Here is a 12,680-nt window from a genome sequence, read left to right as displayed (position 1 = left end):
CAAACGAATATATCATGTAACTAACACCCCAATTAAAACGTAGAACAAAATTTTTTCCTCCAAAATGTTCCTCTATGACCTCTTCCCAATCACCCCCACCTTGACCAAAGCAATGGTTCTGGTTTTTGTTTTCTCTTGAGAGAGGGAGTGCAAGAAGGGCAAAGGGGGGGGGGGGGGGGGAGAGAGAGAGAGAGAGAGAGAGAGAGAGAGAGAGAGAGAGAATCTTAAGCAAACTCCACACTCAGCACAGAGTCCAATGTGGGGCTCGATTCCACAGCCCTGGGATCATGGCCTGAGCCTAAATCAAGAGTCAGCCACTCAACCAAATGAGCCACCCAGGTCCCTCCCTACGTTGATTCTGTTAAGGAGAAATAGCTCATTATAGGACAGGAACTGAAAAGTAGCATTCTCTTGATCCAAAAAGGGTAGGTAATCCATTCTCTTGTCCTTATATTCTCGAGTTTGTGTGGAAAGCCATTCTGGTCGCTGAGTGTGTATTTTTTTTTAAGATTTTTTTTTTTTAAGTTTTTATTTTTGAGAGACAGAGCATGAGCAGGGGAGGGGCAGAGAGAGAGATGGAGACACAGAATCCGAAGCAGGCTCCAGGCTCTGAGCTGTCAGCAGAGAGCCCAACGCGGGGCTCGAACCCACAAACCGTGAGATCATGACCTGAGCCAGAGTCAGACGCTTCACCAACGGAGCCGCCCAGGCACCCCACTGAGTGTGTATTTGACTTTGTCCTCCCTCAATCACTGGATACTTTAAAACTTTTTTTTTTAATTCACTTGTATTTAGAGTAGTTTCCAGATTTGCGCCCCAAGTTCATAGACTAGAGAAGCAGCAGCATGCTGGGCACTGGAAGCCAGGAGCGGAGCCTAACCGTGTGTCTGTCTCTTGCACCACATCCCACTGAGACCAACAGAACCAGGGTTGAGACAGCAGGGTTGTGAAAGGGAGGAGGCCTACAAGGAAAAGAACTCCAGCTGGAAGGTGGGGACGGCCCAAGGGCATACACGTGACTCCATTTTGCCAATGACCCCGGAGGTTGAAAGTCAATGTGAACTTTTGTTTTAAGTTTTTTTTATTTTGAGAGAGAGAGAGAGAGAGAGAAAGAGAGAGAGTACGCTGAAGGGGCAGAGAGAGAGGAAGAGAGAGAGAATCCCAGCAGGCACGGCACCATCAGCGCAGAGCCCAATGCGGGCTCGAACTCACAAACTGCGAGATCGTGACCTGGGCAGAAATCGAGAGTCGAACACTTAACCAACTGAGCCACCCGGGCGTCCTCATGTGAACTTTCAGTAAAAGAACAGAGAGAGCCTGGCCCCCTGGGGTGGGACAAGCAATCCCTGGCTGGAAGAGACAAGATGTATGAACCCACTAGTCTGGGTAAGGCAGAATGTCCCTCTGGGGACTGAACTTTGGGTTCTATTTTCTTTTTCTGTGGCAGTGAAAGTGACAGCCTCGGTCAGGGCAACATAGTTTTGCACCCCAAGGCTCCCAGGAGTGTGCGTGTGGTGGGGAAAGGGTGTGCAGGGGGGTAGTCATAGAAGGGAGGGCGGATAACCGTGTTGCTGGGGATGGTGTGGCTGACACGGAAAAGCTCCCGGCCTCCTGGTGCTGTGGACCCCAGGGAAGGACGGAGGTCCGGAGTTCCACATCCACGAGGGTGCCCCCAAACTACCTCTTACCCCGAGTCCCTGGGGCAGCTGTTGGGGGGCGGGGAGGAGAGTGGGAGCAGTGGGTGGGTATGAATTTAACTGAAAGGCAGAGCTCTGAGGTCATGGCTCTGGACCACCAGTGAGGGGCACTGTTCTCCAAGGTCAAAGTGACAAAATGCAGCTGTCCTTCCTGAGGAGTCACAGAGACCTGGGGACTCACTCCTATGATGGCCAGACCAGAGACCAGTGGTCCCTGCTTGCATCTGAAGGTCAGACTGACTGCGGCCCCCTACTTTGGGCTGTGGAAGCCTCTGGGTTTCAAACAGATACTAAACTTCTTGCTAATAAGGCCAAGGGGGAATTAAGCCAGTTTTGTTGTTCTTTTTCTTTTTTTGAGAGAGAGAGAGAGAGAAAGAGAGAGCACAAGCAGGGGAGGGGGAGGGGTGTGGGAGAGAGAGAATCCCAAGCAGGATCCGCACCGTCAGCACAGAGCCTGATGCAGGGCTCAAACTCACAAACTGTGAGATCAAGACCGGAGCTGAAATGAAGAGTCAGACGCTCAATTGACTGAGCCCCCCAGGGGCCCCCAAGCCAGTCCTTTATGGGGGGGAAATACAAGGCAGGATCATCCTGCACCCTGACTTTGGGGTAAGTTCCTACCTCTTCAGGTATCACCTGATCGGGATCTCTCTGTACTGAGTTAACATTTCCTGACTCGGCAGCAACTTCTCGAATCTGGGCTGCCCCTCTCCTGGGCTCTCTGCCTCTGGGGCTTTGCTCTCACCACTGCCCTCCCTCCCATGGCCTCCCCGCACACCTGCAAGCCTTAGGCTCCTACTCACTCTTTGAGACCCGATTCCAATGTTACTCGCTACGTGATGCCTCTCTGGTCCCCTCAGCCAGATGCAGTCTGTCTCCCTCACTTTTACGGTACTTGGTTTTAGCACGCGAATATTCTTGTCAACATTACACCTAATGGTGTATTGTAGTTCTTAGCCAGCTCGTCTTTCTATTTCGAATACATTGTAAACTGTGTATCTCGACATCTCCCATAGTGCCTTGCACCCAGAAAGTACCTCTTATACTTAAAAACAAAAATTGCAGGGCGCCTGGGTGGCTCTTAAGCGTCAGACTCTTGATTTCGGCTCAGGTCATGATCTCACAGTTTCATAGATTCAAGCCCCACACCAGGCTCTGCACAGGGTCTGCTTCGGAGTCCCTCTCACTCTCTCTGCCCCTCCCCTGCTCATGCTTTCTCTGTCTCTCTCTCAAAAAAAAAAAAAAAAAAAAAATAACCTTTTAAAAAAGTATTAAATAATAATAAATTTTTAAAAATTGCTACCGAGGTGTGGTAGGCATTGGGAAGGTCTTGCCAACACCTCTGGTTCTCCCCTCCGGCCAGTTGTGGCCACCAGGGCCAAAGGCAACGGCCTCACCGAATTCCAGGGCTGGCCCCCTGTGGTGTAAGCCGACCTCAACTCACTTGCCCCGGCGACAGGTTGTCTTTGAGCCTGAGCCAATCAGCACACGGTATCCCCAGGGTGACCGGTCCTGGTTGGCCCAACCAGAATCAAGGGCAGGACTTATGCTCCCAGGAAGCAATAGCCCCCCCCCCCCCCCCGTCCTCCAACCGGGCGTCAAGAAATTCACCTGAGTTGTTCAGTTCCCAGCCCAGCTGCTGTTCACAGGCTAAAAAGGAATCCAGGCTACACAGGAGGACAGAGCAGAGAGAGTCCAGCACACTGGTGCTGGAGCCCTGGTTAAACCATATTGGAAGCTTGATCTATCATTTAACTTTTGAACGATGTGGACCAATAACTTCTCTTGGTGGTTTCTCCTACTTGGAACCCAAAGCATCTTTTCGACCAGTGTACGTGGGAGTGTTGTGGGTTCACACACAGGCACACGCATGTAACCTTACTAGGGAGGGGAACCCCACATGCACCTCCTTTGGGAACTGATGTCTCTTCGTAAATTTCTGTGTTAAAAATGATTTTGCAGGGAGCCTGGGTGTCTCAGTCGGTTGAGGGTCTGACTCCTGATTTCGGCTCAGATCATGATCCCAGGGTCGTGAGATCCACGCTGAGCCTGGAGCCTACTTGAGATTCTCTCTCTCCCTCTCTCTCTCTCTCTCTCCCTCTGCCCCCTCCCCACTCGTGCACACGCGCTCTCTCTCTAAAATAAAATAAATAAGTAAAAACTTTTTAAAAAGACTTTGCTTTTAACCCGATTTCCTAAGAACATCTCAGACTCTAGCAACTGGTAATGAATTGTAAACATTTTTCCTTTAAAAAAACACAACTGATATATTGTTTGTGACACACCCAACGTGGGGCTTGAACCCATGACCCCAAGATCGAGAGTCCCACGTTCTTCCGACTGAGCCGGCCAGGCTTTTACCAAAATCAGCTTTTAGCTTAACATGAAATTTATATTTCCATTTTCCTTGAAAGGTGAAATGGGTTCTAATACTTGGAAGGGGATACTGACATTTTCTTGACTGAGCCCATGCCTTGACATTATTTACAGCTTTAAGACTTTTCCAACCTGCTGGTTCGCTTGCTTTCTTGGCAAACGTCCCCGAGCCTCTTCTACAGGGGCCCAGCTCCTTGTGAGCTGGGACCACATCTCATGTCTGTTTCATAACTCCACGCCGTCAGGAGCCCCAGAGCTTCCCGGGAGCTGGTGGACGGCCCGTGGAAATTTCCAGAGCAGCTGCTCAGCCCTGGCCCCCCCACCTGGGACCTGGCCTGCAAGTGTTACTGGCTCAAGGACACTGAGCCTGGCACCGGTCAGGCCCTCGGTCTATTTATGACTTTTTATCTCAGGGTTTGCACCTCAGCACTTTGCACTCAGGAAACCTCCCCCTCTCTATACCCGTCAACACACGTCTTTATCTAGAGAAGAGGAAAACAGTGGGTCCGATAAACTCTCTTCCTCTATGGCTGCCCGGATGGCCCCAATGTCTCCACCCCTTTGGTTTGGGGCCAAAACTCTTTGATGGAAACGAAGAATATTTCTGACATTCAGGAAAGGTAGCTTTATGACCCTGACGAGCTTCCTCATGAATTTGTTTCTTACATGCTCCTCCTTACTAGGGAAAATTTCTGTCCCAAGGGGGAGGAACGTCCTCCTCACCCCCACCATACACACCCCTGAGCGCAGTGCATCAACAGAGCTAGTCATGGATCACCCCTAAGCCTCCTGCGGGAGTAGCTCAGGGAAGAGTTGAGCCCGGGACGTCCAGGAGCACCCGGTGCTCGAGGGCAGACAGACGTGTGAGGATCCAGCCTCTTTCTAACCAGCATCACTGCTTTCTGCTCCCAGGCACGGAGTGAGAACAGGGGCCAGGAGCCAGAGAGCCCGAGAACAGAGCAGAACTCTGCCATTACACCAGCTCGCAGTACAGAACCCCTCTGGCCTGGGTGTTCTAAGGTGCCAATTACCTGACTACCTACTTAGGTCTTCGTGATACGATGTTTTTTTGTTTGTTTGTTTGTTTTTAGCAATGGCTTTGTTTATTTCGTAACTCCCATGTCAGCTGAAGCCTCCCTAAATAAAACTGGTTCAAACTTCCATTCCACATCCTGTGGACGTCTAAATCCTCCCCCCAAAGTTTGGCCAGTTCCCGGGAGGCTGGGCTGAAGGGGGGGGTGTGGGGCGGGGAGGAGAAGGCTCACGTCCACACAATCACCCCCCCCCCTCCCCCGGCCCTGAGCGCCTGCAGCTGCCGAGTCCCTCCAGCCTGTGGCCGTCCTGCCATCGGCGCGCCGCGTCTGTCCAGAGCTGCGCCAAGCCCTTGAAGGGAATGGAGGGGTCACACAACAGCTGCAAATTCACCATTAGACACCTCTGTTCTCCAGGGTTCTTTAGCCATCCTATCCTCTGGGGACTTTGATCAGCGGACTCCTCTCAGGGGGTGGTCCAGTTTTTCCCTGCCCTCCCCTGCCCACCTGTCTTCCTTAACCCTCCCTTTCCGATGGCTTCCGGAACACCAAATTCACACTGTACCCGGTGAGGCCGGTCTGCCAAACTCAGCGTCACATTCATCAGGGTACAGAACGCCCCCTTCCCCCCCCCCCCCCGCCTCCCAGCAAGACCCACCTTCCTTATGCAGCAGTCAGGCAACGGCTTCCCATCACCCTACCGAAACTGCAATACAATTTCTGCTAAACTCTCACCAAAATTTCTCGGAGAAAGTCCAGAGGAGTACCATTGCGGATCCAATTCTGCACCACCAGGGGCATCTGTCTGCAAGGGGAAATGCGAGAAAGCTCCCTGGGACCCAGGAGTCTGGGGGCAGCTGGGGAGGGCCCGCCGGACGGTCAAGCGTGTTGCCAACACGTGGGAAGGAGAACCCCCAGGACATTTAGGTGGGGCTGATCTCATGATCCAAGAATAAAGGAAAGGCCGCTCAAGCGGGACTAAATGAAGTTATAAATCGCAAACGAGCCCAAAGAGGGCAAAAGAGAAAAGCGGGTCCACGACCAAACACAACTGTAGGTAGCGGTTCCTTGGCCCGCCGCCGGACAAAGGCGCAGGCGCCCTCCTCACGTTGCCCCGGGAGACGTCTCCCTCCCACAGGGTGGGTTTTGACGCGCCAGGCCCGGAAGCAGTACTCACTTCCGCTCATGCGCAGTTGGCTGGAGCTTAACCACACGGCCCCCCCCCCAATGGCCCGGGAGCTTGGGGAAGGTGGTCCTGGTGTGCGTTCAGAAGCACGAATGCGGATTTTGTCGAGCGGTTAGCAGCCTCTGCCGCACACTCGTTCCATTTCCCTATTAGGGGGAAAGATAACCAGCGTGGAAAGCGTAAGAACAGTGACAGCAAGACAAGAATTGAAGCTCCAAGTACAGAAGGAGGTAGCAGGACCCCACCGAGTGGATGAATGAACGGGGCAGTCCCCACCGACGAGCTGACTTCATCCTGCAGGAACTTTAATACACAGAGGTGCTGCTGGAGGATGGGAGAGCCCGTCACCCCGATTTTCATAAAGGCTAGGAAACTGGAACCTAAGAAGCATACACTGGCGGACTGGACATTAATGTGGGATGATAATCAAACGGTGTCCAACGTTCAGAAGGGAAAGCATTAACTGCGGAGAGCTGGCACGGGGTCTGGGCTAACTTCCCGTCCTCTCTTGAAAGAATTAGCCTTAACAGGTGTCCATATCCATGGGGTGCCTGCGTGGCTCAGTTCGGTTAAGCATCCGACTCTTCATTTTGGCTCAGGTCATGCTCTTGTGGTTCGTGCGCCACCAGAGCCTGCTTGGGAGTCTCCCTCTCTCCCTCTCTCTCTGCCCCTGCTCTCTCTCTGTCTCAAAATAAATAAATAACCTTAAAACAAACAAACGAAAACGTTAAAAAAAAAATTAAAAAAAAAAAAAGGGGCGCCTGGGTGGCTCAGTTGGTTAAGCGGCCGACTTCGGCCCAGGTCATGATCTCGCGGTCCGTGAGTTCGAGCCCCGCGTGAGGCTCTGTGCTGACTGCTCAGAGCCTGGAACCTGTTTCAGATTCTGCATCTCCCTCTCTCTGACCCTCCCCCGTTCATGCTTTGTCTCTCTCTGTCTCAAAAATAAATAAACGTTAAAAAAAAAATTAAAAAACAAACGAACCAACAGTGTTCATATCCTTAGCCTTAATAATACTCCTTCAGGAAGTCTGTGCGGAGGAATCAATGCAAATCATACACAGAGCTATTTTGGACAAAAAGATGTGACCGTCGATTTATTTACAATAACAGAAAGTTAGACGCAACCCAAAAGTACAGCCATAGGGGACTGGTCACACAAATGATTAGTCATTAATATAATGAACTGCTCTACAGCCTTTAAGACTGTTTTGGAAGAATGTTTAATGATCTGAGAAAACACTGTCAATGAAAAACACCAGTATGCAAATGTCAGAGAACGTATGTTCTCAGCGATGTGGAAGATATCCCCACAGAAAAAAGATGAAGGCAATATGCTGAAATAGTAACAGCAGTTGTCCCCGACGGCAGGATTATTGGTCATTGTTCATTTCCTCTATGTGCTCTCCTGCATTTCGCCACAGCGGGCATGAATTACTTCCACAAGTATGAAAAAAAAAACCAAAAAACTATTTTCTTTAAAATATATGCATACAGAGGCGTCTGGGTGGCTCAGTCGGTTGGGCATCCGACTTCTGCTCAGGTCATGTTCTCGCGGTTCATGGTTCGAGCCCCGCGTCGGGCTCTGTGCTGACGGCTCAGAGCCTGGAGCCTGCTTCTGATTCTGTCTCCCTCTCTCTGGCCCTCCCCCTGCTCATGCTCTGTCTCACTCTCTCTCTCTCAAAAATAAATGAACATTAAAAAAAAATTAAAAATATATATATATATCTATCACCTGGCTGGTAGAACAGGGCAACCCCACAGACAACAGACATGTTGATTTCACAAGGCATTTGGCAAATCCAACACTATTCATATGCACAGATGGATGAGACTGCAATTTTTATAAATATAGGTGGCTGATAATCACGGAGTGACCATCCCCAATCTAGAGTTGGGTGGTCTGCTCAGAGTTTTGGCCCAGTTCTCAGGTAAACATCTAGATGTACTCTGTCCACTGTGGTACCCACTAGCCATACGTGACTACGAAAATTTGCTCAGAATTAAATACAATTTAAAATACCTGCAGAGGTATAGCGGAATTGGGGAGGAATTAATTCTGGTTGAAAACAAGCTCCATATGTATCTCTGGGTAATGCAGGGCCCCAAAACCTGAGCTCTTGAGGTGAATTAATGAAGTACAGGGCTCAGAACAAGAGAGCGATCCTTCCAAGCTACACTGGTCCAGTCAGAGTCCCAGTGTTCTTCAGTGGGGTTTTCAGAACTACAAGGGGCTCTAAGGAAACCGATTCAATAGTAAAAAAGCAATTTGCCTCACTAGGCACCACAATCGGTTATAAGCAGATCACAGCTGGGACCAGCACAGCACCTGGGAGGCTGTTAGGAACAGCCGGCTGCTAGGTTTTCCTGGCTTTGTGCCTTGTTTACCAAACAATGAGTCACAAGCGTAGAAATGGTGAGCCTGGTAAGAAACTGGGAACGGTGCTTGGAGGGAGGGGGGCAGAGAGCAGAAGCTGGGGCCATCAAGTGTGGCTGAAGTTCCCAGAGCAATACCCCTGGGGCTATGAAAAACAGCTGTAAGCAAAATTCTTTTTTTTTTTTTTTTCTGAGAGAGAGAGAGGGCTCTGGTGGGGTAAGCGAGGGGCAGAGAGGGAGGGAGAAAGACAGAATCCCACGAGGAGCAGGGAGAGAGAAAGAGAAGGGAGGGTGTCAGCACAGAGCCCGAAGTGGGGCTCGAACTCAGGAACCGTGAGTTCATGACCTGAGCCAGAGTCAGACGGCTAACTGACTGAGCCACCCAGGCATCCCCGTGATCAAAATTCTTGATGGAAAGATTTTGGCATTGTACATCGAAAACTTTTTATCCCTTAACCTTGTCTAAAAAAAAAAGCTCCTGTATTGGCCAAGAACTCCCTGGAAAAAAAGTTACGTTTCTTTTTTGTTTTAATTTTTTTTTTGACGTTTATTTACTTTTGAGACAGAGAGAGACAGAGCATGAACGGGGGAGGGGCAGAGAGAGAGGGAGACACAGAATCCGAAACAGGCTCCAGGCTCTGAGGGGTCAGCCCAGAGCCCGACGCGGGGCTCGAACTCACGGACCGCGAGATCGTGACCTGAGCCGAAGTCGGCCGCTTAACCGACTGAGCCCCCCAGGCGCCCCAAAAGTTACGTTTCTTGACACCAGGTGATATCCTCAAAGCGTAACCTTCGTATTATAGTGGAGTAGATGGAATCGTGTTCAGTTGAGTCCCTCTATCCAAAAGGGATGCTCACGTACCTAAAAGAGAAAAAGGAGCAGACTGGATAAAGCTCTCGAAACAACGGGCAGAGGGTGTCAGAACTGAAATCGCTGTCGGTGCGCCTGGGAGAAAGGGGCGTGGCTGGGAATGGACTTCGGCTCAAGACAAGGAAGGACCTTCCAGCAGTCAGAGGTGATGCGGTGGCCGCAGGAAGCAGCCCAGGCTGGTGGGGATCCCAAAGTCAGACGACCGGAGTTTGCGTTCTGGTGCTTTCCAGCCACGTGACCTCGGGCAAGTGTTACTTGGCTCTTCTAAACCTCAGTTTCTTCACCCGTGGAAGGAGATAAGGACTCTCTCGTAATGTTATTCTAAGAACTAAGATAACGCGCGTTTAGTGTTTATGACAGCGTCCGGCACAAGGCAAACCTTCCCCCACTGCTGTTACCTATGGTGAGTGTCCATGGGGACCAAGTACCTTGTGGCCCGATGTCCCCGCAGAATGTCCACGGTCACTAAGGGGAAGAGTCACAGGACCGTCTGCTGTGTGGTTAGCAGGTGTTGTACCGACACCAGCAGCCCAGGAGTCCAGAGGGGACGTGTGGAGAGGGTTCCGTGGTCGATCAGTCTGACCAACGTTGGAACAGTCCGAGTTGAACGGCTTCTTGACCCCGTGACTTCTCTGCGCCCTTCATATACTACCTTGAATTTTAAATGCCCTGTCATGCTTGGCCACAGAGCCCTTTCTCACGGAACATCCTGAGAGAAGAAAAAAAACACCGAATCAGATGACTTTTGAGATTCTTTCTGACTCTGGCATCTGAAAACGTCGTGCATTTCAAATGCAGTGATGTTTAACACGATACCGTTTATTGAGCATTTACCACGAGCCAGGCACTCGTTTAAGCACTTTATTTTTATTTATTTTTTTTTTTGATGTTTATTTTTTGAGAGATTGACAGAGCGTCAGCAGGGGAGGGGCAGACAGAGAGGGAAACACAGAATCGGAAGCAGGCTCCAGGCTCCGAGCTGTCAGCACAGAGCCCGACACGGGGCTCGAACCCACGCCCCGTGAGATCGTGACCTGAGCGGAAGTCGGACGCTCAGCCGACTGAGCCACCCAGGCGCCCCATAAGCACTTTAGAGACCTAAAGCCACAGGATTCTCACAGCCACCTCAGACATCATCCAGCATCCTTTTGTTACACTTGAGATACTGAGACTGAAGGGAAGCCAGTCGGCCCACGGTCACAGAGCTAACACTGGCGGAACCAGGAATATCCCCGGCCTGCTCCCTCAAAGCCCTACTCTAAACCCCGAGACCGTATGTGAGCAAAAACTGATTTTTTGTCTATCACTGGGCTGATGATGAACACTTAGAGAAGAAAGCCAGCGTGGGGCTGGCATTATAGGTAAGAGGGAAGGAACACGGCTCAGCAGCCAGGAGTCTCGGGACCCGAAGACTTGCCCTGCAATTTTAGATGGCACGACCTTTGTCCTGACCGGCATCCGAGCCAGCTGTCCCTGCCAGGTCGCTTTCAGGTCGTGAGGAGCGGTCACTGGGACCGAGGGCGAAGAGGAAGGGAGAGGGTCGTCTAGGGCCATAGGCTTTCTTTCCCACCGCTAGAGACGTCCACGGCCAATGAGCAGTGAGGCCCCAGGTCTGGGTAAGATGCCACATTTGCCCCTTAACCGCCCGCTTCATCCCAGACCACGTCAAGCGTTTGGTGGGATTCCTCTGCTTCCTGGCTCCCCTCGCCGCACCCCTGCTTGGTAACGAGGGGCTCCTTTCCAGGCAGGGCCATGAGACCGAATCCTCACAGGTGAAGGCTGAGCCTCTGGAGAACTGGCGTCTCAGCTCAGCTACGCAGGATGTCGAGGTTCGTGCGTGGACGGCGTCCACCCTGCCGTGTGGCCCCGCTCTGGCCTGCACCCTGTGACTGTTTCAGACACGCGGTCGTCTGCTGGCTCCCCAGCTCATGGGAGGGGGCGCTTGAGGGCCTGAGCCTCCCGCCGGCCACGACATGGGTTTATCATCTTTGCTTCTCCAGCACTGGTGGCCAGAGACCGGACAGAAACCCGGTGCTGCAGGCGACGCCTGGTAAACCCGGCCTGGAGGGCCCCAGGGTGGCTCCTGGAAGCCTGCTGCCCTCGTGTGGCCACCATGACCGGGAGCTAGCAGAACGGGAAGGTCAAGGCAGAGGGAGGCCCTGGAGAGGCCAGAAGAGCATGTGGTCCAAGGACAGGTGAACCAAAAGCCAGCCACCAGAAGGGAGCGGTGGCCCTCCTGACCTTTTGGTTCGGGACTCCTGTGTGCTCACGAGCGTTACTGAGGACTCTAAAGGCCTTCTGTAATGTAGAATAATTCTGTCCTATTTAGAAATTACACCTGAGCCTCCTTTTAACTTAATGATGTATCAGTTCCTTTTAAAATAACAGTAACATTTGATGTTAACATAAATAACAAATAGGGCGCCTGGGTGGCTCAGTCGGTTGAGCGTCCGACTTGGGCTCAGGTCATGATCTCACAGTTCGTGGTTTCGAGCCCCACGTTGGGCTCTGTGCTGACAGCTCACAGCCTGGAGCCTGCTTCGGATTCTGTGTCTCCCTTTTTCTGTCCCTCCCCCACTCATGCTCTGTCTCAAAAACAAATAAACAAAAAATTTAAAAAACATAAATAACGTATTTATGAAAATGACTATTTTATTTTTTTAAAGCTTTATTTATTAAGTAATCTCTACACCGAACATGAAGCTCAAACTCACGACCCTGAGATCAAGAGTCATATGCTCCATTGACCGAGCCACCCAGGTGCCCAGAAAACGACTATACTTTAATGAAAAGAGTGGCATTTAGTGACATTTCTGCAACTCTCTTTAACAGAACGCATCGTCTCGCAGAAGACAGCGGGATTCTCCTACCTTTCACATTCGATGCCTTGTGATGCTGCGTCATGCAGCTTCTGGAAAATTCTAGCTCACACCACTCATGTGAGGAGAATGAAAAGGGCGAAGAGTGTCTTAGCATTGTCATGACACAGTTTGGACTTGGTGGTCCCAGGACCACACTGAGATCTAACCCCAATTCTGGGTTCTCCTCCGTTGGCCCAAGAGCCCAAGGTGGGGGCAGCCGGGAAGGGCAGCCAGGTGATGAGGCAGCCCCATGCCCGGCTTTCCTTTCACCCCGACTCACTGGCT

The sequence above is a fragment of the Panthera uncia genome, chromosome F1 (assembly GCF_023721935.1).
Source record: "Panthera uncia isolate 11264 chromosome F1, Puncia_PCG_1.0, whole genome shotgun sequence".
Lineage (NCBI taxonomy): Eukaryota > Metazoa > Chordata > Mammalia > Carnivora > Felidae > Panthera > Panthera uncia.
Note: the sequence above shows the minus strand (reverse complement) of the source record.